Genomic DNA, 26,618 nt, shown 5'->3' with positions numbered 1-26,618 from the left:
TCATCATTGTCTAAACTTTATATTGCATTTCAAAGCCACTGCTGATGCGCTTTCATTCCTGAGCAGCAGGACATGCTGAAGATGAGCTTTTTGGAAAGTTTCAAATTAATTGATCAGGGATTTTACAAACAATTTGTAAAAAGTTAATAGTTTTTCACTTATCCTAAAGCCTTACTTCAGCAAGTCATCTACACTTGTTAAAACTATCCCATTTTATTTGTCTATCTTCTTTGAAAAAAAAAAAAAAGAAAAAAAAAAAAGAAAAAGAAGTGCCTTTGTCCAGGCAATTGATTCTGGAAATATTTGCTGTAATTTTTTAAATGTCTTAAAAACATGTATGTCATCTATAGAGATTACAGTATTTGCTGCCTCTGATGACAATGTGTCATCTTGTCCAATGACAAGAAATCTACAAGGATTATCAACAGAATTTACTAAACCAGAAGTGATGTTGAGCAAATAAATTCCTTAAGTCTGAAATATGGGAGTACTACAGAGCAATAAACAACAAAGTGCATTTACACTGCAGAGCCAAATCAGACTGACTGACTTTGTTTAAAAACAGCATGAACAGAAATGTAAGAGGGAAGCATTAGCCATGTTTTAGAATGGTGGAGGATAAAAGTACTTCTAATGAATGCAACACTCTTTTCAGGATACAGACAGGTGAACCTTCCTCACAACTTTATTATCTACACATCGATTCCATAATAGTTAAAAGCTTATTGCAGGTTTCTTGCTTAATGCTACATACCAGGTATTTTTTCATGGAAATGTCTGTAGGAGAATTAAGTAAGCGCTGTGAGAAATCTGAGAGGGAACTGATTTAGAAATCAGTAGCCGAAGAATCTACAAACCTTCAGTTTAGATCCTCTACTCAGAAGCTCCCACAGATTTCATTAAACAAACCATCTGCTTTTCAGATGGGTAGTCCAGGATATCTCACATCATCCTAAGTATCACTAAGAGCATTTAGATGCAATTTCCCTTGATCTTTGGAACTGAACATAATATATCCCATAAATATTGTTAAATATTATTTTCAGAGGTTAATGTTTACAGCCATAGGTTGAAAATGTTAAGATTTTTTTGTCTCAGAACACCCGAAATATATATTTTCACTCACAAAAGAGACTGTAAGAGGGTCCTACAAAAGATTAATTCCTCCTTGTGCCAGTCAGTAATTTTCTTACAAACTGGCTTAAAAATATTACCCAAGATATTCTGCAGATGTAAAAAGAGATCTCGCAAAACCCCAGCATTAGTTCTCATGAGACTGAATACATGTGTACACATATGTTGGATGCTGTATGTATGTATGTACATGTAGACTGAATAGCAATGACTAACAATTTATGAGAGAAATGTATCCTGAATGTTCAAAGTAAATGGTCCAGGCTCTAGCAGCTTGACAGTCACTGTTCTCATACATAACCCTATTTCTTCATACCAGAATGCATCTATTGCATGTCCAATGCTGACCGCAAGCTCTGATTAACCACTCTGAAAGCACAATTACACATACTGGCTTTACAAAGCCACATCCTGATCCCTGACTGGGACAGCCATGCATCAAGTCTCAATCCTGCTCGACTGGGACATAATAACAAATCATGCACCAATAAATGACACATGCAGGCACTGCATTAGTAGCTGCAGGAGACGTGAAAAACAGGGCAGAGAAAGGAAAAAGGTAATATAACATTGTGTAAGAACTGGGGATGTGAAGTATTATGGACGGAAAACCAATGACAGTTTCAGAATAGTCCACATGCAGAGAAGGTTCTTCAGCAAGTTTATGGTCCCCTCCGTTTGCTTTGCTGGTTTGGAGGAAACAAGTTAGCCTGGAACTTCTCAGTAGCTATGAAATAAAAGGCCAGTATTGGTTTCTGTGCAACAACTGCTGTTCCAAAGGGCTATATTTAGCAAACAGCAAATACAAATGGTAAATATTTTAAAAATGGGAGGTGACTTACTTACAGACTTTCCATTTTCATTTTCTTTCTCCCAAATGAAAGGATAATTCACTGATAGCTAAAGCCATCTCAACATGTGTAAGTCAGATATTTGATGCAATTCTCAGGTGGACAAAGGCAAAAAGCAATCTTATTGTCACAGTTTATTGCTATAATCCTAGTAATTAACTCCTCTTTATCACATATAGACCTCAGGCACAAACGTAAACTGACATTCCCTTATGTGGTGCAAATAACTAACATAATTCCCTGTAAATATCACTATTTAGAATACACAGCACAGAGCCTAACATGATTAAAATAAGCAAATTGAACCTCTCAAAGGCTCTCAGTCTTTAACAATCTGCCTCTCTTCAATGTGTCAAATGATCTCACTCCTAGGTATAACATACCACATACCCCTGCAGATGCTACAGAAACAAATAAGCAAACAAATCTAAGCAAGCAAAGCACAGATGTTATCACAGAAGTTGGTTATCATTCCAACTGTAGACCATCAAAATTATGCAGTGAAGCTCAAGGTGGACATTTTTCAGTATTGTGGAGGCAGAGATCAGCATTATTTGCATCACATCTAATTTTTACAATAACTTTCTCACTGGTGGTATAGGTTTTCTGCTATTTATGCAATATACCATATTTGCCTCTTTATGAATAAGGATGAAGAAGACACTATGGAGGTGATACTTGGGGAGGAATGGAATGGAGAACAGGTGTTCTGAAGCCACAGAAGAGCACTTAGAAAAACAGTCTGCTGTTGTTCAAATCAGTACAATTTAGCTTGCGACTATAATTGATAATGATGCAATTATAATGAAAGGAATAATACTGAAAGGATAATGTTCTATGGCCAGAATAAATCAAAAGAAATTAAATAACAAATGATACTAATTTTTACAAATATGCCTGCATAAATAGGGCACGTTGGGTAGCAGTAACAGAAAAGTGTATCTGATTAATTTTGGGTCTCCTTTTGCTTGGCTGCGTATCTTATCTGTAAGATTTGTACTGTAAACACATCCAAAGTCCCTAGTTTTTCCACTGCTTCAGTTTAAAACATGGTATTTACCGAATTTTATGTTGTATCTGCTATTAAATGGTGGATCCATTTACTTAATAAATACAAAATCTAGTAAGGTAAACATATACTTTTTCATCAACCAATCATAAAGTGTATGGTTTAGTTTTCTCATACAGCTTGCCAACTAATTCATAAAACTGCTCAGGTTAAACCAACTGGTGTTTCTCTTCTACAGCAAAAAGTATAAACACAAAGCATTTCAGCCTGTCCCTCAAAGAACACTGTGTTCCCTCCCACAATCACAGTATTTCATCATCCCATATTTTTCCAAAAGAGAAAGTGATATTGAGAAGTTACAGTATTCTTTTCACAATCAAGACTGATACCAGGTTGATCTTTTGCCACTTTGGTTTAGTACTATTGTAAACTGCACTGGTATTTTTCCTCTGCCTAGAAATTACAAGATGTACACTGACTATAAAGTAGGCTCTTCCTTTGAATGTTGAAAGATAGTTGTCTTTTTTTTTCAAATGCAGAACATCAGATATAGCAAATTATTAATTTTTTTTTTCATATTTTTTTGACCCTAGGTCAAAGATAACTTTTTACTGGTCTATCATACTTCCCATTAAAAAAACAATCTATGAATAAATTCTGCTGTTCACAAATGATTGACTTAGTTCTGCTTCTATTGGTATCAGCAATTATCTTAAGGCCATTAATTTGAAACTACACATAATTACATTTTGTATGATTACATAGATATGGCACCTTTTCTTTAAATCTCTTCGGCAGTTTCCACTTAAGGCAGATTACCTGACTTTTGCAGCCATAATCAGGAGCTTCAACACTAAATTCTACCTAACCTTGTCAAATTAGAAAGGTAATAGTCTATTCTGGTGATATGATTTATTGTGTTCAAGATTTCAGCATGTGAGTGTCTCAGGCTGATTTCCCCTTTCAATTCTCAAAAACTTTGTACTGTCTGCATTATTAAATACAAGAAGAAAGACTTGTTAGCCACCTTCTAAATTTTTGTGCAACTGATAAACAGAATGATTTTATTTTTGATAATGATTTCCTTCACTGAATTACAGGATTGGCTACAGAATCTTAAGAAACATGATTATTTCTTAATTTGTATCAGAGATTTTGACAACTGTGAAAATAAACAGAAAGTTAATCCATTTCTCAACATTATTTCACAGGACTAAGCTATTTAGAAGAAAGTAATTTTACCTGTAATTTTTTAAATAATGTACTTTTTTACCTTACAGAATAAAGATAGTGAATACAATGAAATATGTAACAAGATTTATATTAAAATTATACCAACTTGAAACTTCCTATCCTACTTGTCTTAGAAGAAGTTCTAAGGGAAACATCCTATCACATTAAAAAAGCTGTCACTCAAAATGTGATGATCTGTAACATTCTACTTGAATAAATATCCTGTTAAGAAAAGTATGCAAGTCTTCAGTGGAGCTAAACACAAAGCCACATTCATAATCAAGAAGCACATTGGTACCCTAAACGTGTTCTCAGGGCCTTAACACCACTGAATTTCATGGAGTTTTAGTCATTCTGGTTAGCATGAGCAGGATCAAAAGCTGTCACAGAGTTTTAGCTCAAAGACAGTGGTTTCTCATGATATGTACCTGAAGCCAATTAAATCCTTTGAAACTTTTGACACAAGTATGTTATCAGTGGGAAAGATGGGTAATCAGGGGATACACCTAAACTTCCAGATCGAAAACTGGTTTGTTAATTTTAGTGAGGCAAACCCAAATTTATGTGAAGATAATAATGGTTATTATTTTTCTTATCCAGGAACACTTTTTGCTTTTCCCAGGCTCTAACTGAAAGTGCTTCTCACATGCATTATCCTTAATTACCTCGGTCTCCCTAGTTATCCTGCTGTAACTCTGTAAGAATGGGACCATTGTTTTGATATGGTTGTTTACGGCACCTCCCAGTGTGGGAGGGTAGGAAGGAATGGGCCTGGCCTGCAACACAACTAGTAAGCAGTAACTCTACAGGAAACTTCAAACCGTTATGTAGAGGTGAAGTGTTGCAAGTGATGTTACTTCACCCTTACTTTTGGGTCTTACCCCAAGTAGGTGATTAACAGAAGGAAAGGATTCTGCTTTTAGCATCTATTTGAAAAATCATACTTTCTTAAACAAAATGTTACTGTCTTTAAAAATAAAAAGACCATTTCTCTTTTCAGAAGGTGGACCTGAAGAAATCCATTTCTCAGAAAAAGATGGTAGAAAAACATTAATCCCTTCAAAAAACAAAAATTCAAACTTTCTTTGCAGTAATCTCTTATAAAATATAATAAAGTAACTACAGTAGAAATACGTTATTGATAAAGAACCACAGGAGACAAAGAAAATATCAGACCTTCATTAGCCCAGGAATTTGCATCAGACATCATCAGAGCTGGCATCCAATAAAAAAAACCCCTGATGTTTTTTAACAGATAATGTAATCCTTCTATGTGTCCAAGCATTGAATTTCACTTCATAATACAATGTAGCCTTCATCCACTCCCTGCTGTTTTGTAATACTCATAGTATGTATCTATTATGAAACAATATGGAAAGGCCAAAGACAAACAGAAGGCTTATTAAAATGAGATGCAAAGATTTTGCTTCCTGGGAGACAAAGCACTGTCACTAGTGACATCTCCTTTCTCACAGGTGCAAGAATCACTGAGAAGAGAACAAGATCAGAGCAGTCAAGGGACTAAAAATAACAGATGGATGCAAAAATTGGACTGGGGGAGGGGACTGTTATATATATAAAAAAAATCAGTACTCTACAAAAATACAAGTGGATTGAATAAACTAATTTTCCTGAAGTAGCTAAGTAGTTTCTTTCCCAAAATTCAGGAAGGGCTTTTTTTAAGGATTGTTTTAATGGAAGAACTGCAAGGTTGACAACAGGAAATATTCATGGAATTAATAAGGACTGCAGCAAAAGTGGAGGCAATATGAATCCACAGATTTAAGCTGTAGTCCAGAGGATAAACAAACAAGTGGACACAATGGAGAGGCTGAATGACAAAACTTTTGGAGGACTTGATGCTTCAAACAAATAATTAATATATGGACACTTATGAGTGAAAGCTGGGATACAAGAGATTAGAACCTTAATCTCTGAAGTACTTGTTAGCAAAAATCTTCATAATTCAGAAACCAGAAAATGCAATAGGAATTCAACAATGATAAACTGTACTAGAATGATTATGTACAAAGAAAACATATTTAGATCTGTCTTATGAAATATGGAAGTACCAAGTGAATCACCCATCACTGCAAGCAAAACTTTACATATTTGTTATAAATTAATGGGAATGAAAAAGATATATTTTCATTCTCACTCTTCTAACACAAGGTTACATGAGAAGCTACATTAGGTCAAGCTGGGCAGCCAATGAACTGAGGACTGCCAGATATATATCTACTGCAGATAACGTTTACATTTTCTTTGACATCCCTGTTTCATTGGCATTTAAAGCAAACCCTATCATACAGAACAGAACAACATCTGCTTTTTGTGATTTCAGCAAATTGTATCCCGAGAAGTAAAATCACTTCTACCAAAATTCTTCCTGCAGTTTTGATGCATGCTAGAATCATCTTTATTCTCATATTAAAGATACTTAAGGAACATTACTTCATTTGGTTACATCTTCACACTTCACCCCAAATGTGACCACATTCATGGCCACTGAAATTAGTCTTGTCTATTCATAACAAGAAAAGTACTTTCTGGTTTAGAGGTGTTACATATTATAAATGCAACTCTCAACTGCCATAGATTGATGGATTTAATGACTGGGAAGAGCAAATTGTTATTATAATAATGCATGGAATGCTCCTGCAATAAATGCTGGGTTGACTTTCTATTTTAAAGCTCACTATGCAGTCTGTAATATTCCAACATTCTAAAATAGCCTGGAGCTTTGTGAATAACATGCTACCAGTAAAGGCGGAATATTTATTTTTTTCTTTTCTAAAAACAGTGTAGAGCTTTCTGGTTCTTCCTACTGAGTTGAAAATAACCTTCTTCTGTTTTGAACTTACATGTAAGAAGGAACATTTTCAAGCAGCTAATAGATGGAGTCATTTCACTATGTTAAAAAAAACCATAGTATTTGTACATTAGGAAAACTATTACTGAGCATGCAGAGTAATTACTTTTCATAAAACTTCATTTGTCATGACATAAATTCCATCATTAATCTTCAAGGGATTTTGTTTCCCATCCTACAATCCTGATGAAGTCAGTGCAGGTGTACTGGAGATGACACTACAGTAACACAAGGAAAACATGCCATCTTCATTTCCACAGTACCTTTCATGCCAAAATCACTTCAAAGCACTGTAAAAATATAGTCATCAAAACCAGAAATTCCTTTCCTACATTAAAGTACTTAAAATGATTGACTTTTGGCTTAATATGTATTGGTGGAATTAATAATTTAAATGTGATGAAGGGATGATAGTGATGAAGCTATGTGGTGCAAATTAATTGATCTACAAACCTGTGAGTCTGCAACTATGGAACACAAAGAATTTGAGAGCTGAAATAATTTCCTCGTCTCAGCTCACAGCATTCCAGTCTCCTCTTCCCCAGTGACTTGTCTGTCACACCCTTTTTCTCAAAGTAGCCAGGATTATTGCAAAGATAAACAGGAAAATACTTGAATAATACTTTGAAACAAAGCATAACATCAGTTAAGCATCACTACGTGAACTTTAACAGCATGGGGCGGGGGGGACGGGGATGGGGACAACACCAACAAAAAATGATTAATTACCACAACTTCTGATTCAGGCATTTCCTAAAGTACAGTTTTCCTTTTATCTCTCATTACAAGACACCACCATTTTTCATAAACTATTTACATCCAACAGTAATAATTCCTTCAGGTACTAACACTTCAAAGAAAGAAACAAGTGCTGCCTGTGTTAGCAAGTAGCACAGGGCAATAGGTCTCAACTTGTGTAGTGAAATCTTCCGTGCCAATGTCCAATGTCCTTTCTGACTGTGTCGTAGACCTCAGTCCCATGAACTGAGAGACCATCAGCAGTCGGAAGCAACTCCCAATTTAGAAATTGTTGCTCAAACAATAGGTGAGCTGTTTTCAGTTTTAAAAAGCAAAAAAAGAGTTCATGTATGCCAAGTCATGTGCATAACTAACTCAAAACAAAGAGAAATTAAACTGTTTTCATGTTACTGGGACAAAGATTTGTCCAGGACTGCACAGCTGGAAGTGTGGTTTCTAACTAGGTGCACTGGCATGTACATCCTGGTTTAGCATTCTCCGAAACTGTTATGTAACGCAGACCAAAGCTAAGTCAGATAGTTTCTTCAAAACTAAAAAACTCGTGAAGGTGCATTTCTAATTAATTTGATGATGCTAAGTGAATACTGAACCAGTATCATGGTCTAATGATAGAATAGTGCTGCTGAAAGCAATTTTTTAAAAAAACACCACCTTAAAGAAAAGGCATTGTGGACATAGAGAAAATCAGGATATAATGAGGGGAAATAAAACTTGGTATGGTTTACCAAGGTTTACTTTTAAGCGTGTCCTACTTTTCTACAGAGAAACTAATTCTTCTTATATGCAAGGTTAGCATTTACATATTAATTCAAATCAGGATTAAGTAAGTACTAGTGCACCAAAACTTGCTAGCTTTAACCCTGGAAAAACATTGAAGACATCCCAAAAGGAACATGATTAGGTAAGTTCTCAGACAAGACACTCAAATCATGTAAGGCATGATTTGAAGTCCTACTGCAACTAAAGAAGTGTCTCTTTTCTTGTTTACTATTATTAAATGGGTTACCTGCCACCCAAAGGTCTTGATCATCGTTCTAAATAATGAGCAAAAATACAGACATTACCTGTTTTGAAAATATTACAGTATCAACTTCAAATACAAGGAAATTATTCAATAAGGTTGGTGCAAGGAAAGGGAGAACACAGTAGCAGCTGAACAAGAAAGTTATGCAAAATTATATATATATAACTGTTGCTAAAAATGAGCACAGTATAGCATCTCGGGGAAAGACTTGGAAAATAATTGTGAAACAAATTACTTCATTGTTTTTGACACAATAGTTTTTCCCATTCACAAGGATAACAGGAGAGGAAAAAAATGGATGCTACCTGAAAGGAGTAGATGCTTGTTGGGCAGAAGAGACTATGAATTTTGCTGGAGTGAAGACTGAAATCAGCCTTCCTATACATCAGTAATCCAGTGAAGCAGGACAGGTGCTAGTAATAATACCTCTAGAGGACAGGCAGTGGTTGTTTTTACTGCAATAATTAAAAACTAATGAATATGACATGAGAACAGTGCCCATTTTTTTCACTTTGGAAAATACAACGGAAATGGATAGATACATAATTCTCTAAAAAATATTTCTTCCTGTACTTCTCCAAGATGCATCCTGTACATTTATGAAAATTAAAATATAAAGTAAGCCAAATATAGCCACTTGGGCATTTGCTTCACTGTAGGCAGAAAAAGCATGTACCAAATACACAAAGAAATAAAATCAGATTAATCCAGATTTCCTTTTATGGTTACCTTTCCTTGGAAGATGTTAAACAGCAGAAATGAAAAACATGCGCTTGAATAAAGTGAACTTCCATTCTGGAGACGGCCCCTATACTCTTAAGTCTTTCCTACTATCACAAACATGCAAAGGCTGTGTTATACAATGTTAAGAGCAAAATTGTAATAGCTTGTTGGAATAAAAACTGCTCATGAAGGCCATGCTAACTTCTTTAGACCCCAGCTCTATTTTCTTTTAAGTGCATAGGAAATTTTTCCTCACAATATTGGATTTTAGATCAGGCCCTTTATCATCTGTAGAAGAATGGCTGCAGAAGCATGGCCTTAATATCTCTGAAGATCTGCACAATCCAGGCCTGGTATTAGAATAGGCCTGTAATCAGAATTGTACTGAAGTTGCTGTGCAGAGGTTAACAAGAAGGTAGCCTTGAGCTATTCTTGAATCCTGAGACCAAGTAATTATGTTGTGCCAACAGGCCGTGGCTGTAACAAGCTACAGCTGCTGGGAAAGCAGGTGCAGGGCCAAGAAAGATGGGGACCCGTATGGGAAAATAGGGAGTAACAAACTACAAGGCTGAAGCACAGCAACACAATTAGCTATGTGGATAGAATGCTTATTTTAGTCATGATAATTAGGGGTGAGAGAACCGCGCGCTTAGAGACTACTAACAAATTTTATTTCTGCTTTACGAATATGCATGTGTAGTGGTTCTATATAAGTAGTGTTAGAAACTAATAAAGTTGAGCAAGATGCATAATTCATATTGAGCGTCTTCTTGACTCCGGCAAACCCTTCTTCCAACAATCATCCCTGAATGTTTCATCAAGTAGATGCATCAAATACACAGAGCAAAACTATACCACAACCATAATACATACCTTAACTAAAATACAGAAGGCAATGAAACATGCTATTTGGAATAGAATACACCCAACACACAAAAGAAAACAAAGCAGACTAATTGGGAGCTATTTCCGATGCTTACACAGGAAAGTCATCACCATTGGTTTTAAAATCTACAACCCCTGATTACCTTAGACAATTTCAGTTTTGCTTATATCCTTAAATCATCATAGCTATCAAACCACTCCTACAGTATCTGAAATGTAGGTCATGAATAATGAAGTAAATACAGTAACAAGCAGAAAATATCAAAAGCAAATAAATTAATCAAAAGCAATTTCTGATAACAAACTCCTTACTATTTTCAACTTGAGACTTTGTCATCTATGAGCTGCTGTAGTCTGCGGGGAAAAGAAAAACCAAACAAAAAGTTAAAAGGCAATAAAATGTATTATTCACTAATGTGCATAGTGTTAATGGCCAAAGAGCTTCTTGACTGCAGCTCTATACTTTAAATTTCTTTTAATATACTTTAATGTTTTAAATATAGTACCATAGTCAAGACCAGCCTCAAGACAGCCACTGCAGTGGCTAGCAATCACATTTACAAGTGATGCTCTGCAGCTATCACCTAATGCAGAATCATTAGAAATAAATTATTTCAAGATAGCTATAACCTGAAGGGCTTTAAATCAAGAGACTAGATCACATCAGTCCTCCCTGAGAAAGAACTTTCGCTTAACATTTCTTATATCACCATGGATCTGCAGCAAATACATTCATGTAGGTACAAATACCAGTAGCTCTGGAATACAATGAATAATTAGAAAAAAAAACCTTATTCAACATCAATGTCTCATTAGAGAGATTAAATTTTTCTGTATTCTTTGTTGCAAACTTAGATTCCAGCTGACATCTAAAACTGCCGGTCTTCTGCTTTTAAAATCACAACCCAAATCTCTACCTACATTAATAGAGGACAATCACTCAGATAAAAACTGTTAAGTTACCTTGCCACTACTCTTTACCTTCTTCTCACAGATGACTTCATTCTGCAAAGTAGATACAAAATCTAAGAATCATAAAGAATTGACATAAAACTCATCTAGTCCATTCTCTTGCCCAGCAACAACATCTAAACTACTCACAGCACCTATCCTTAAACCTTGAGTGACAAAAATTCTACAGTCTGTCCAGGACATCTACTTCAGTATTTGAGTGTGAAAATATTGGCTTTATTTTTTCTTTAATGCTTAATGTAAATCTTCCTTCCTGCAAATTGAGCTGTTATTTGTTGTCCCATCCAGAGCAAACACCGGTGTTCTCCTTGATGTTTTCAGATACACTTTGCATATTTGAACACAGTTCTGAAAACTTCTTGAACAACCTGAATTCATCCAAGTTGTTAGATGGGTCATGTTTTCCAGCAGGTTTTTCTCATTAATTCTTTGTAACTTTTCTCCAGTTGTCCACAACTTTCTTGATCTACAGTGATCAAAACTGAACAAAATAATACAGTTTAGTCTTTATCAGTTTCAAATACAGTGGACCTATTACTTCATCTATCTTACTAAGGATATTAATATTTAAGCATCTAAATATTGTTCTTGATTATTGGACAGTAGCACAACAGTGCTAATAGATATTCAGAATAGCTACTAGCATTCTCTGATCCTTCTTTACAATCTGTCATTCTCCACCCTACATTTTGCATTTTATTATTCCCACCCCCTTCACTTGAAATATTTCTCATTTAAGCCATTAATATGATTTTTCTAAGTATCTGTTGGCATCCTGAGCTCTTTTTTCCATTAGAATTCTTTCCTATGGGTTTTGTTTACTAATGGTGTCTTTATTCTCTTCCTAGGAATCATAAATTCTTTAATTTCATTATTACAATCATCAGTGTTGTTTTCACCTTCAAATTCTCAAACAACTCTATACTGATGATCTGAATGTCAGATACACTTAACCTTGTTTTCCTTCTTACTGTTGGAATAAAAAATTTGGCCAATACATTCCAAGAACTTGTTCACATTTTGCATCTTGCCACATGCTGTACTTCTGCCAAAGTTCATCCTAGTTCAAAATTATTTCATCTACCCCATCATCTTGGATTGACATTTTATATTTGACTAACCATGAAAGCACCTTTGTTGTTTTTGTCTTTTATCACCAATATGGACTTTAAACAGGTTTATCTCCTGACAGATTCTGCCTCTCAGAGCAAGCCTCAATATACACAGTAATACCTTCCTTATTCCTCTTCTTCTGCTTGCCTTTCCTAATAAGGTTTAACATTCTATATTCATATTTCAATCATGAGACTTATCCTATGAAGTTACTGTTAGGCCAAACAGATCATAATCTTGATAAAGTAGTAAGATTTCCAGCTCTTTATTTTGATACTTTTTGCATAAGCATACCATGCCAGAAGAAATTACTTAATGTGGTGGCTTGTAAATAAAATAAATACTCAGTCCTATTCATATTAAATTGAATTAAATTAATCTTGGACAGTTACTTTTTATCTGCTTAATTTGTTTTTGTTCTCACTGCACAAATGGGTGCTTTATTGACTAGGTTTCCAACAGTGCAAAATGTTGGCATGCTCTTTAAACCTGGCAAACTCATGACACCAAAACAAATAATCCACATTAAAACAAAATTTACAGATATTAAAGGTAATATAACTTTTTTTAAATGAGAAAATGTCTGATGTAAAACTTAGATGCAAAATTTTTCAACGGTTCAATAATGCTGGGAAGATATCAAGTTATGGTAATATCATTAGCCTACCACCAAATATCTATCTCAGCATCAAAATGTATTTATATTATTATGATGTTGTTACCTTAGGAAAAAAAAAATATTTTGAAGTTGTTTTACACCCCTGTAATTCTAAAATATATCAGCAACAATTAATGGAATGTCTGGTACAGTTTCAAAAGTCTCTTTACACTTTTTTTTAATCCCTTATTTTCCCTTAATTATCCCTTAAGATAATTTACAGCCTAACAAGAAAACTTTTTAAGCCTATTGCGGTTTTTTGATGCTTCCTTTAATTTCCATTTTAGTAAGGTATTTAATTAATTTAGTTTGGAATGTATCTGTTGTGGAAAGTGCCCCTTAATTTGAATGTTATTTTAAAGTATTGTTCATTTAAATGTATTTATTGTTATGCCTTGTTCAATGAAACATTTATGAACATTCTAGGTGGCAAATAATATGATTTTGGCAATAATAGCACAGTACATCTGTTACGTCTGAAGCAGCAGTTACTCAGAGTGATAGAGAAACTTAGAAAAATGAAATGGTTGCAGAATGGTGAGCTTGGAATTTACCTGAAAATCCACATTTCAATTCATAGGACATGTACTTAGCCAGCAAAACAGAAATTAAACCAGTATGTTATCATTTAACAAGCTCTTCTGTTGATCAGACTAGAGAGGAATTCACTGTCCATAGTAGCTACTAAACTGTAACAATATAATTTTTAAATAAGCTTTTACCCAGGTAAGAGAGACACAATATTGTTCTTCCAGATTCTGCACACTGTTCATCACTGCAGGCATGCAGTATGCAAATAGAACTTCTTTTCTCCAGCTGAGGCAGCTGATCCAGCTGATGCAGTGGCTCCAGCTGACGCAGGAAAGCAGGCAGTATTTGCAACATTAACCTTCCCTGAGCTTTTACTGGCGGGAAGCTTTCTTCATCATTTTTATGTGATTATGTAAGAGTCTTGGTATGGAAACCACCCTAAATAGAAATACTTTTAGATATATCCTGGCCATGGACCTAGTATCTGCAGTCTTCCCTATTTGGGGCATAGCACAGACTCTAAATGATGCCTTAAGACAACTAAACTGCTTTTACCCTTTCCTGTGACACTTTCTATGATCAGAATGCATCTGCTCTAAATTATATTAGCAGAAACTGACATAATTTAGCATTGCACATGAATCCTACAAAAGTTTATTTGAAATAGTACATATCTTTGAAAAAATGGAAATCTCACAGTGAATACTAAAGCAACTGTTGCTTCACTCCCAAGATTGAATACTATAGTAGTCTGTAGAAATAAGATTTGTCTGGGGTACTAACATCTATAGATCAGTTCTCCAAAGTCAAAATAATAACTTGCTAAATACATTTGCTTTTCTTTGCTACACAAATAATTTAAATCCTCTAATAGAAAAAAAAAAAACAGGATTTTTTTCCTCTTTGATATCCTTATTTGGGCTTAAAGGCCTACAGATGTCAGATCCCATCACAATGAAAAGTTCCCAAACTACCAAGAGAAAACAAAATACTCTGCATTTTTGCATTTCTAAGAAAAAAAAAAAAAAAAAAAGGAAAAAAGAAAAAAGTAGGGAACAATCATGGAGTCATAGAATGATTTGGGTTGGAAGGGGCCTTAAAGATCCTAGTTCCGACCCCCCTGCCACGGGCAGGGACACCTTCCACCAGACCATGCTGCTCAAAGCCCCATCCAGCCTGGCCTTGAACACTGCCAGGGATGGGGCATCCACAGCTGCTCTGGGCAGCCTGTGCCAGTGCCTCACCACCCTCACAGTAAAGCATTTCTTCCTAATATCTAATCTACCCTCCTTCAGTTTAAAAAACATTCCCCTTTGTCCTGTTGCTACATACCCTCATAAAAAGTCCCTCTGCTACTTTCCTGTAGGCCCCCTTTAGGTACTGGAAGGCTGCTAGAAAGAGGCTTCTCTTCTCTAGTCTGAACAACCCCAACTCAGCCAGCCTTCACAGGACAGGTGCTCCAGCCCTGTGATCATCTTCATGGCCCTCCTCTGGACCCTCTCTAACAGGTCCATGTCCTTTGTAACTTGAAGGCTCCAGAGCTGAACACCGTACTCCAGGTGGGGTCTCACAAGAGAGGAGTAGAAGGTGAAAATCACCTCCCTCAACCTACCGGCCACGCTGCTTTTGGTGCAGCCCAGGATATGGTTTGCTTTCTTGGCTGTAAGCACGCTTTGGCAGGCCATGTAGAGCTTTTCATCCACCAGCATAGCCAAGTCTTTGTCCTCAGGGCTGCTCTCAATCCATTCCCTGTCCAGCCTGTACCTGTGCTTGGGACTGCCCTGACCCAGGTGCGGGACCTTGCACTTGGCCTTGTTGAACTTCATGAAGTTTGCATGGGCCCATCTCTGAAGTCTGTCCAGGTTGCTCTGGATGGCATCCTGTCCCTCAGGCTCGTCAACCACACCACACAGCTTGGTATCATTGGCAAACTTGCTGAGAGTGGACTCAGTCCCATTGTCCATGTTGCCAACAAAGATGTTGACCAGCAGTGGTCCCAGTACTCCTGAAGAATGCCACTTGTCACCAGCCTCCACTTGGACATTAAGCAGTTGACCACAACTCTTTTGAATGCAACCAGCCAATTCTTTACCCACCGAGTGGTCCACCCGTCAAATCCATGTCTCTTCAGTTTAGAGACAAGGACATCATGCGGGACAGTATCAAAAGCTTTGCACAAGTCCAGGTAGATGACGTCAGTCACTCTTCCCTCACCTACCAATACTGTTACCCTGCCGTAGAAGGCCAACAGATTTGTCAGGCGCAATTTGCTCCTAGTGAAGCCATGTCAGCTGTCACCAATCACCTCCTTATTCTCCATGTGCCTTAGCATAGTTCCAAGGGGATCTGCTCCATGATATTGCTGGGCACAGAGGTAAGACTGACCAGCCTGTAGTTTCCCACGTCTTTTCTTAAAAATGGGAAAAAAATTTCAAAAAACAAACAGCATAACAAGATAAGGAATGAACTGAACTGCTCAGCTGTTTTACTTTCCCATTCTTTCTCATTCAGTCCTCTTCTTGTGGTTGTTTATCTAAACTGTAAACTATTTTGGGTGAGGGCATTGTTTTCTGACTCCCTTATTTGTCAGTAAAAATTGCTGGTATTCTGCACTAATAACTATTATAAACAACAACATGTACATTCTCTTTCATACAAACTCAGTATATTTTTTTTAACAACCAGGAATAAGGGTTAGAAAATAGATTCCACACTTCAGCCTAGAAAACTGGAAATCAGCTGAGATTAAATGGATGAATGAGTCAGATCCCAGGAGTTAAAGAAAAGAAGTTGATAGTGTCAACATCAGCAAGAAGCATTGAAAGGACATAGGGGAAGCTCATGTTAGAAAACTTGAAGGGTTTAAAATAAAGGGTTGTAAATCAGACACAAGTAAATCACTGTAGCATGAATATGGCTCATTCATAGCTGAATGTTTCTAAGTAGAAATCCAGTATTATGTAGCTCCCAGAGACTGGAAATTGCCCAAGCCAGAATGCTGTTGGGAAGAAAATTCCAAGCTTTACAGTAATACTTTACAACAGTGACTGTGTTGGAAACAAGGGATGTCTTTTCTCCAGTGACCAGTTCAGCAATACCACAGAGAAACTACAACACAGTTATGTTACAGACACCTCCATCTGCAATGTAACCCATTTCTTTTTTAATGGAAAAACGTAGTATGTCAAGGCTACCCAAAAGTACTAGTAAATAAGTGATTCCGTTCAAAATGGAAATAAAGAATATGTGTGCATTTATCACTGAAGGCATTGCATAATCAATAGATTATCAGATTCTAGGGACTGATTAAAAAGATTACTACATGCACAATGACATGTACTGACTACTTAAGCAACAAAGATGACAGGGAGGTTTTTCATTCATGCAAATAGTCAGCTAGATGTAAAACAGAATAGACAAAGTATAAGAATAATTAATTCATAGTTGTTTATGGAATTTTTAAGAATACAATCAGAAATACAATTCACATCTGCCAGTCTTAAAATTCAGGTCTTACATCACATTGCAGAAGAGCATAAACTAGTTTTCAGCCCTGAGTGGCAGTATTCATATATGTTATGATTAATAACCTCAGTTTTAAATACCATGTGTATTAGTAAGTTTACCACTAAATGCCATTGACCAAAAGCTTGGCTCTCAGCTCATTTTAGTAAAATTTTGTGTAAAAATTATTTTCATCACCTTAATTGAAATGATGCTACTTGCTTTATTTCAAGATAAAATTCTAAATATTTTCCCTTGTTTCACCTTGTAAAACTCCTGTAATTCCCATACAATATAATAATCATAAAATAAAATTATTGTTATAAACAATTTATCCAGTACACCTGGTCTGATGTTCACTACAGAAAAATTGCTAAAAACAATACCAAAGCATACAAGTAATGGACACATGGATAATTACTGGTAGAGAGGATAGTGTGAACTTGGCTATTTAGTGACAAATTACATTCCACATATCTTTTGAACCACTCTGGGTATACCTCAGCTCTTAATTTTCCTGTTACACATGAACTTCCTGGATCAAACTCTCATTCGCTTTTAATACACAAGCTGCTCCTATGTTGCAGCACAAATAAACTATCAAGCTACAACAGGGCTTTACTGTTGGTCAGATTCTACTGTCTGTACTGTATCTCTTTCCTCCAGAGATCAGACCACACTACTCCCCCTCCTTCCAACCCTTTCTCCCACAGTCCTCAGGGCTATTTAACCACTTAGCAGGAACGAGCTACACCTGCATATCATCCATGTCAATCAACTCACTGCCGCTGAGGCAAGGCCACAGCTGCATGTTATCAATGCTAATCAACCCACTGCCTTCATTCCTCTACACTCCTATGTGGATAACTGGCTAGCTGAAAAAGTTTACGTAAACATAGTCTAGCTGGCTGGACAAAAATGCACATCGCTTTCAGCTTATCTGAAGTAAAGCAAAATACACTGTCTTTGGCTGTCCTTGTTACACCGTAACAGGAAGATTTTGGTGGGAAAAGAATGTTGCAGGTGGGAATAGATAACTACAGAAGAAAAACAAGGGGCGGACTTGATATTTAGGCAACTAACCAATAATGAGCTTAACTTTTGTAATATGTATGAGCTAATTATTACAAGGCATAAAAGGTGACTGTAAGGGACAATAAACGAAGTCTGCTGATCACTTACATTGAGTGACTGTGTCTTCCCTCCGTCGCAACACTCCTATACCATTTTGTACATTATACTAAAGATACTTGCACATATACTATTTACCCTGGCACAAGCCCACATTAGGCAACAGGTGATACACGTAATTAAAGGATGGAAAAATCACATCTTTGCTCAACACTGACTACTTTTTAATGCTGTTGCTTCACCATTTTGTTAACCTACTTGCTGTACATTTTATTTTTCCACTTTTTCTGTTACATTAAATCTGTCTCTCAAATTTGGAAATCTGATGTCTAAAACTGTGGTTCCAAAAATAATTTACTTCAGTGATGAGACTGTGGAATGTAAATTTTACCTGTTTTTAATGGAGACTATCTAGCTGTCTCTTGAAATACTTTCTCAAATGCAAGGCTACAGTAGGTTGTAAAAATGGAGACAGCAATTTTGGATTAGAAGCAGAAACGACTGTGGGAACTTAGCAGGGCACAGAAAAAAAGTGTTAAAATATACATATTTCCAGAGGCAGAAATGGACAGAATCATTCTGCAGTAGCTGATGTTTGACCACTGGTACCAGTCAAGGTAAGAAGGGAAATTAAATTATATATAGATATTCCAGCAAATACTTGCCGCAGCCTTACAGAAATGTCTGTATCGGATTTTTGTTTGTTTGTTCATTTTGCCATCCACTAATGCAATCCTGGGTACTTCTAGCAGTAGTGGCTAGAGCACAGGCAGGATGGAGATGTTATCACCATGTCCTCTGGTCCTACTCAGGGTAATACTAGTAGAGGAAACTCTAAGCAGTTTTCTCTAGAAACATTTCACTGCCTGTAAAGATGACATAATAATTACCATTGCTGTGAAGAAAACAGTAGGACGGGATGAAAGATAAAATCAGGGTACCTCTCAAGAAAGTCAAAGGTAAGGTCTGAACTGGTAAGGTTCAGAGAGGATGTGTGGGTATCCCATGTTAATAACCATAATGATAACAAAACAATCCATACTGGAAAAACTTATTTCCTAAAATGTCTCACTTCCTGCCTATTTCTAATAGCACCAGCTTGTACCAGGATGTTTTCAACAACTGTATTTCAGAAAAGTAAACTGGATGCTGGCAAGGAAAACTGCAAATTCCCATTTAAATTTTTCAGTGTAGAGAGTAAAGCTATTGTTTGATTTGTTTAAACAGTCTCAGCAATTTATTTAGCCTCTCTGTAAAAACTTCTTACTAACGATGAATAAACCTTTAAAATCTGTTTTAGAGTTATAGATAAAGTGTTATCTATAGAAAATATTCATTAAAATAGCAGTAATTTTGTGTGTACACTTAATTCTGTGAATGATAAACCCATTGATTTTCAGGTAGCAGTATGATCAAAGTGTAAAATTTTCTGTGAAATCTTTTCAGATGTTCTTAACTTTTCTGTAGGCAAGATAATGAAAACTAAGATATTACAAAGTCTGTTCTTCTATCTAAACAAGCCTTTCAGATAACCTAATTCTGACTATAATAGCACAACAACCCTAACTTTGTGGCATATATCTAATTCTAGTTTTCTCTCCACTGGTGATTTTTTAAAGTTGTACAGTATGTTGAACTCAAAATTGCCTATTGTTTAATTATTAAAATATTCAGTTCAAGCTTAAACTAGTTCAGAAATTTATTATATACTTGTCACAAACAGTACTATGAATGTAAGTATTACATAAACACACATGAAGCAGCATAAATATTAGTCATTCATGAGGCCTTATGGGATAGGAAGGGAAATCAATGTCTCCATCATTTGGTTGACAGGATTCAGATTTCTTTTTCAATCAGAGCAAGACAAAGCAGGAATAAAACCTGACTCCCTGTTTTAGAGACACTCAACTATAGCAGCATAGCATCTCAAATGTCCTTGCTGGCAGCTCATAAAATTTCTCAGATTAATTTTTTGTTTGAAAACATTATGAATGATATCCTTATCTCAGAGACAACAATGGCAACAATGCCCTCTACAATATGTTTTCAATTTCAGCCTGTATTTGGATTTCTCCTTCACTTGTTTGATTTACTTAGATGTCAGGTTGTCTTTCTGGCCCAAATCCCAAGTTTTCCAAACTGATTTTTTATTTAATGCTCCTGTATAGTTTACGTTATATTTTCATGGATGTAACTTGCATCTCAGAAAACCCATACCCTTTTAGAAGTACCAGGTCTTGAAAATAAGCACTTAGATAACATGTAGAGGATCAGAGGATGAAGTAGGAAAACTACTAGGGATTAACAGCTGTGGAGTAAATCTTTTGTAAGCAGCCCACACTTATAAAACCACTCAAGTGAAAAGGATTTTTGCCTGTTTATTTTAAAGAAACTGAAGTTCCACATGTGAAAAAGAAGTGTGATTTTGAATCGTTACCAGTTACTTTCCATGTGTACCATTACTTTACCACAGCTCTGTACCAAGGAGTTGCCTAAAGTTTGTATCATGTATTTTTGATACAAGTACCTGACTTTCTAAATATATTCAAAGCTTCAACTTCAAATTCTGCTGCTGTTTTTACATACCTAAGTCCCTGTACAAAAAGCAGTTCCACACACTGCTCTCTCTGATATAATTAATGCCTTCCACAGAATCATTCATGCCATATGGATTGATAGATTGCTGTGCACCCATACGGATTGATAGATTGCTGTGCACTGAAAGAAGCCATTCTTTTTGAGTTTGGCAAAAGATTATAACTGATGCCATTGGAATGTCAAATTTCTAAAATATATCTTTCTCCATAGTGTCCTAAAAGTTTTGTTACCACCACATGTATTTACACATTAATCACTCAGACTCAAATACCTCCTCCCTCTTGATAAAGTGCATGCTTCTTTATAACCTTATCACAGACTGCGCTTTCTACAAAACAGGAAAGAAGTTTATTTGAAAGTGCTATTAAATGTCTGCTTATACCTATCCACGAGTGAGATGCACTGCTTTTTGTTACCCCACGGAGATGAACGCGCTGTCCGTCATACCGGGAAGCCGGAGCTGTTCCGCCATCACCACTTACTGGGGAAGAAGCAGGAGGTGCCACAGAGCCGCGCACCGGCGGCCACGGCGTTACTCTCGGTTGTAACTCTGCAGCTGTGAACAGCACATGGCGATATGCTCAGTTCCCATCGCTTTCCACAAGCATGCACATCACATACCTGAACTTCGTGAGTAGGAAAGCAGGTTCTTGACTGAATGCGCTAACTGATGGAGTTCTCAATATCTGCTTTATCTGAATTGTTATGTCCTGAGATCAATTAACTCACAGGAGACTGAATGTGACATCAGAGGTGTTCAAAAAACCAGCCCAACAGCTCTGGGTACATCACCTTTTTTAACCTTTCACCATTTCAGACCGAAACAGCCAGTGTATGTTTGAATGCCATGAACTTCATGCATGGAGGTTAAAAATTACAAACTGTTCCTAAGTGTTATTTGGAGTACATATTCACTACAAATAATGGGTTTCTTGTAAATTAATGAGCCACAAAACTCTGGTGATTATTTTAGGGAAATAAAGCTGGATGTAATTTACTCAACCCCTGAAACAAGGACAAGAAGACTTTAGCTAAAAATTCAAATAACAGAGGGAGACTTCTAACACTTCTTTTTGCAACTTTAAAGCAGAAACTTTAGTGAAGTGGTAAAGGAAAAATTGGGTACCAGGACAAATTTTATATCCAATAAGGCTAAAATTTAAAAGCTATATTGGTATTTTCAGGGACATTAGATGGATATGGTAATTACTCAGAAAATTTTACTGGGGCTGGGGTATTTTAGTGTATGTGCTTTCAAACTAGATTTTGACTATTAAAGGGTATCATTTCGCTTTTCACATGTCAATATAGACTTCAGAGGGTTTTTTTCTGACCTGTGTATTTCCATACCTAGATATATTTCTTGTAAATATGATCCTAATAGTGAATTTCTTGACATGAGAACTAGACAGAAGTTGACAGAAGCCATGAGGGGCTTTCAGTTTAAAGCACTGCAAAAAAGCATGGGTATGGACAACCTTAAATATCAACTAAAGGCAGCCAAGGTGCCTCCTACAATGAAAGGTTTGTTGCTGTTCTGAAAGACTGAATCAAGTGTAGAAACAAAAGTTTCATATTATCTCCTTGTTTATTTCTCAAGGAAGAAGAACAAGCTGTGCATTTTAATTTAAAAAACCCAAACAAACAAAAACCCAAACAAACAAACCCCAAAGAATCATAGCTGTCTTGCAAGGCTGTAGTGTGACAGCAAAGAGGTCCTTTCTGGATTCTTAACTGGAGAGGGGATCAGGAGGTCAACAGCATCAACCACCACTTCAGAAGTTCCCAGTCCTCCCAACACTTCCTCATATGAAAAGGAAAGCTCTACATTTGACTGAAGAGAAGCAAACAATAAAATTCACCAAGTGAATACAGTACCCTAGTTTACACCTTTTTAAAAAACTTGCCCAAGATCTCCAAGCAAAAGCAGATATTTCTTATATGCATTCCTTTAAACAAAATCTTGCAAGTTATTGTTATTTTGCAAAATGGTTTCCTTCTCTTTTTACTTTTAAGGGTTGTGGTTGCAGTTGTACACCATGTGTGCTTTCTAGATTAGAAAACTGGACCTAATGTTGAAATATAAACAAAATGTGCAAAACACTTTTCAGACAAGAAGCTATACAGCTGTAATAATTTTAAATATTATAATGCCTAGTTTCCTATAGGAAATATGATACCAATATTCATGAATTGTCAGGCACCTGCACAAGTAACTCACCCTTCTTGGCTTTAAGCCATCTAGGAGCTCCAATTCATACACCCATTCATATAACTTAGGTTGTTTCTGGAAAAAGCTCCTGCACTAGCACAACTTACAGAAGTACTTCTACCAGAACTCTTCCCAGGTGTTCCCTCCTACCAACACGTCTAATAACCTTGATGAACTTGGAGTAAAAGTAAGTTTTCTTCTGTGTTTACTTTAAGCTATATGCCTCCCTTTCTTCCTAAAAAATGTAAATGGCTCTTACTATACAGTTCAGTACATTATCCTGTGGGAATTAGAGAATAAAAGAGAGTGGAAAGAAAGAGTGTTCCAACAGGGAACCTTGCCTGATCTAGGAAAGATGTCAAAGATGGAAAACAGTGAAAGAAAAACTATTTAATTGCAACCATTTATGTCAGGGAAAACTCCAAAGACATCCAATGCTGCAAACCTAGGAGACCACCTGAGGAAGGGAAATGGGGTTTCTAGTGTTTAATACAGCCAGGAGCCTGAAGAGACTAAGAACTAAGCTGATAGGTTTTTTACACACTTTTATGTAGGATAACTGAAGCTTTCTGAGGGATTGAATTGCCACTTGAAGTCGAGGAGAAGCAGGAATAGAGAAATGGAAGAATAGTTGAAGAAACAGAAATTTGATCTAAATAACCCCTCACATAAAATTATTTTAAAATGTAGGTACATTTAGTGCAATTTCTTTAATGCCCCAGCAACTGCAATTAGGAAAGACTGTATATCAAAATCCATACCATCTTACCATAGACACTTAAGTGCTTAAACTGAGATACGCATTGAGGTTAGGACCCCGGGTCTCAGCTCAGGACTCCCCCATGTCTCCAGTTATTGCTTGAGACGAAAAAAACGTTGTTTCTGAAAGGTGACAGCCCACCTGAGGGGCGCAGCCGCCCCCCGCCGCCCCAGGGCAGGGCTCTCCAGGGCGGGGCGGGCGGGGCAGGCCCAGCCCTGGGCAGCAGCCAGGCGCCGTGCAGGGTCTGCAAAGCTCTCCGCTGGAACACTTGAAAGAAAAACGCAGTTTACCAGTATTTCAGTATTGTCACTTATTTCCACACCACCTTAACTAAGAAGAAAACGCGCTGGATGATTTTACGTGATGGCATTTAAGTCCACCTTGAGAGTCGGTAGTCTTTCCCCCCATTTCACACTGTCTATATGAGACAGCTCTTGCTCTACCTGTTTGTCGTGTTTAAGCGTGGCAAAGCTTGAGACAGGATCCAAGTCTCTTAAAGAAATAACGTTAGTGAAGGAGGGGCCGGCATTTGGCATAAAAGGAGTTAAAAATTGAGCGTCGACGCCGAGAAACTCAGCGGACTGATCCATTACCCGGTGAGGGGGGAATCTACTTACACATTGTTGATTATTCCCTTTAAAATTAATAACAAAATTTCAAAAGTAGAGCTATAAGCAGTCACTATAAAGTAAGAGGAGATCTATGAAGTTTTAAGAGAGGTGAACCTGAGATAAAACCCTAAGGGAACCTCTCCCCTTTCTCCTGAGCGGGCAAGTTCCACTCAGACCGATTTGAGGGAGGAGGCGAGGCGGCTCCCGGGTAGCGCGTTCGGGGCTAGCGGGGAGCTTTAGGGGCTTCTAGATCCACGTCGATTTCTCCGTCCACCATCACCAGAGCTTTCCTCCTCACTGTTGCGGTGGCTGCTCATACCAGGCCTCGTCTACCCGAACGGGACTGGGAGGAGAGCAGAGAGGGCGGCCACGGGAGCGGTGGTGGGAGGAGGGGTTCGGGGTGACAATGGCGCGGGAAGCGCCGCGGGGGCAGCCCCGGGTGCTGCTCGGTGAGGAGTCCAGTGGCTTTCTTCAGTGTAAATATTATAATCTGACGTACAGAGCCAAAAGCTGTTCGGTGGAAGAAGTGTAGCAAACAGGCTTGGCTAACGGGAGTCCTGAGCACAAACGCCAAGTAACGACCAGATTCCATAGGAATTTGAGGAGCGGGGGCTGCGTGGCAGGGAGCCACCGCCGGCAGCTCTCGGGGACATGCTGGGACACAGAGGGCTTCCTCAGACCGCCAAGCACACCCCTGCCCTGCAGTGTCTTGGATACAGTGATGGTGTTCTGTAGGATCGATGTGAAACGTCAGCGTCTACAGAAACATGCGTCCCGCTGTAAACAGATGATGATGTGCATCTTTGATGTAGGTGCCCACAGGAAGAACTTCTCAGGAAAGCGAGGAACTGGATTCTTTGATCTGTAGCTAGACAGAAGGAAACTGAGGGCACTCAAAATGTTCCTGACGTAGCTGGTTTAAGAGCAGCTATTGGTGATAAACATAAGGGATCATTCCATCATACTAAAAATATTTCTGTAGAATCATAAGCATGTGCAGTGCTTCCCAGGCAACTATAAAATGCCAAGCCTGCTTCCCCTGAGAAACTCTGAAACTTAAAAGCAAACCAAAACCACACAGAATGAACAAACTGGGAGCATAAAATGTGGTGAAGAGGAAGGGGTGTAATCTTTGGGAAGCCTAATTAGTTTTTTTAACCTGGTATCTTCTTGTATATGATTATTAAAAACATTTATTGTCTGCCCAATTACTCCTAAGTAGCAGCTGAGCAGTATAAGCAGTAATACTGTGATAATAACATGGTATATATATGGAGAACCGACATACTCAAGAGAAAGATAGAAGAGATTGAACTATATTATTTTAAGGGTCCTTCTGGGGTGCATTAGTGAAACTGTACCAGGAAGTTTGCTTTAATCTGTGTTCTGGAGATGTTTGGTTTTTGTGGCTACGTAAGGACTTCAGTGCACTAAGCTCGCAATCCAGAACCTTTCTTGAGCTCTACATTAACCCATAACCAAAAATAGCATTTAATTAAGAAAAAGTTGTGGGATGTTTTTGTAATCAAAGGGAAGCATGTATGCTGGAGGAAACCTGTTAGATTAATAGTAATGTAACTTTTTGCTTGGCACGTACGCAGTTCTAAGAGCTTGTCCTTTAAATTTCTGCAGTTTAAAAGAAAACATATTCCTAAAGGCAATAATTAGCTATTATTCTACAGCTACCTAAACATGTAGTTGTATTACTATATCCAGATTATTACAGCTCTATAACTTCCCTGGAATTACATGTGAAATTTTCTATTTCAGGTATTTTGGCATCAGCATATAGTATTTTGAATAAAATTTGGGAGAACTGGACAAATTATTGTATGTGAAGAACGCCAGCTATAAAGAAATCTCATATGCACATGTCTTAAGTGCTTTTAGACGAGGGCAAAGCTGGTAGCAGCCTGGTAAGAAAAAATCTCCATTTAAATACACACATTTGTTCCTGTTGTTGGAAGGGAAGATGATTAAAGGAGTGAGAAATACAAGATTTAAGTAACTGCTAAGGATAATCAGTTTGATCTTG

The sequence above is a fragment of the Falco biarmicus genome, chromosome Z (assembly GCF_023638135.1).
Source record: "Falco biarmicus isolate bFalBia1 chromosome Z, bFalBia1.pri, whole genome shotgun sequence".
Taxonomy (NCBI): Eukaryota; Metazoa; Chordata; class Aves; order Falconiformes; family Falconidae; genus Falco; species Falco biarmicus.
This window is presented reverse-complemented; position numbering follows the sequence as displayed.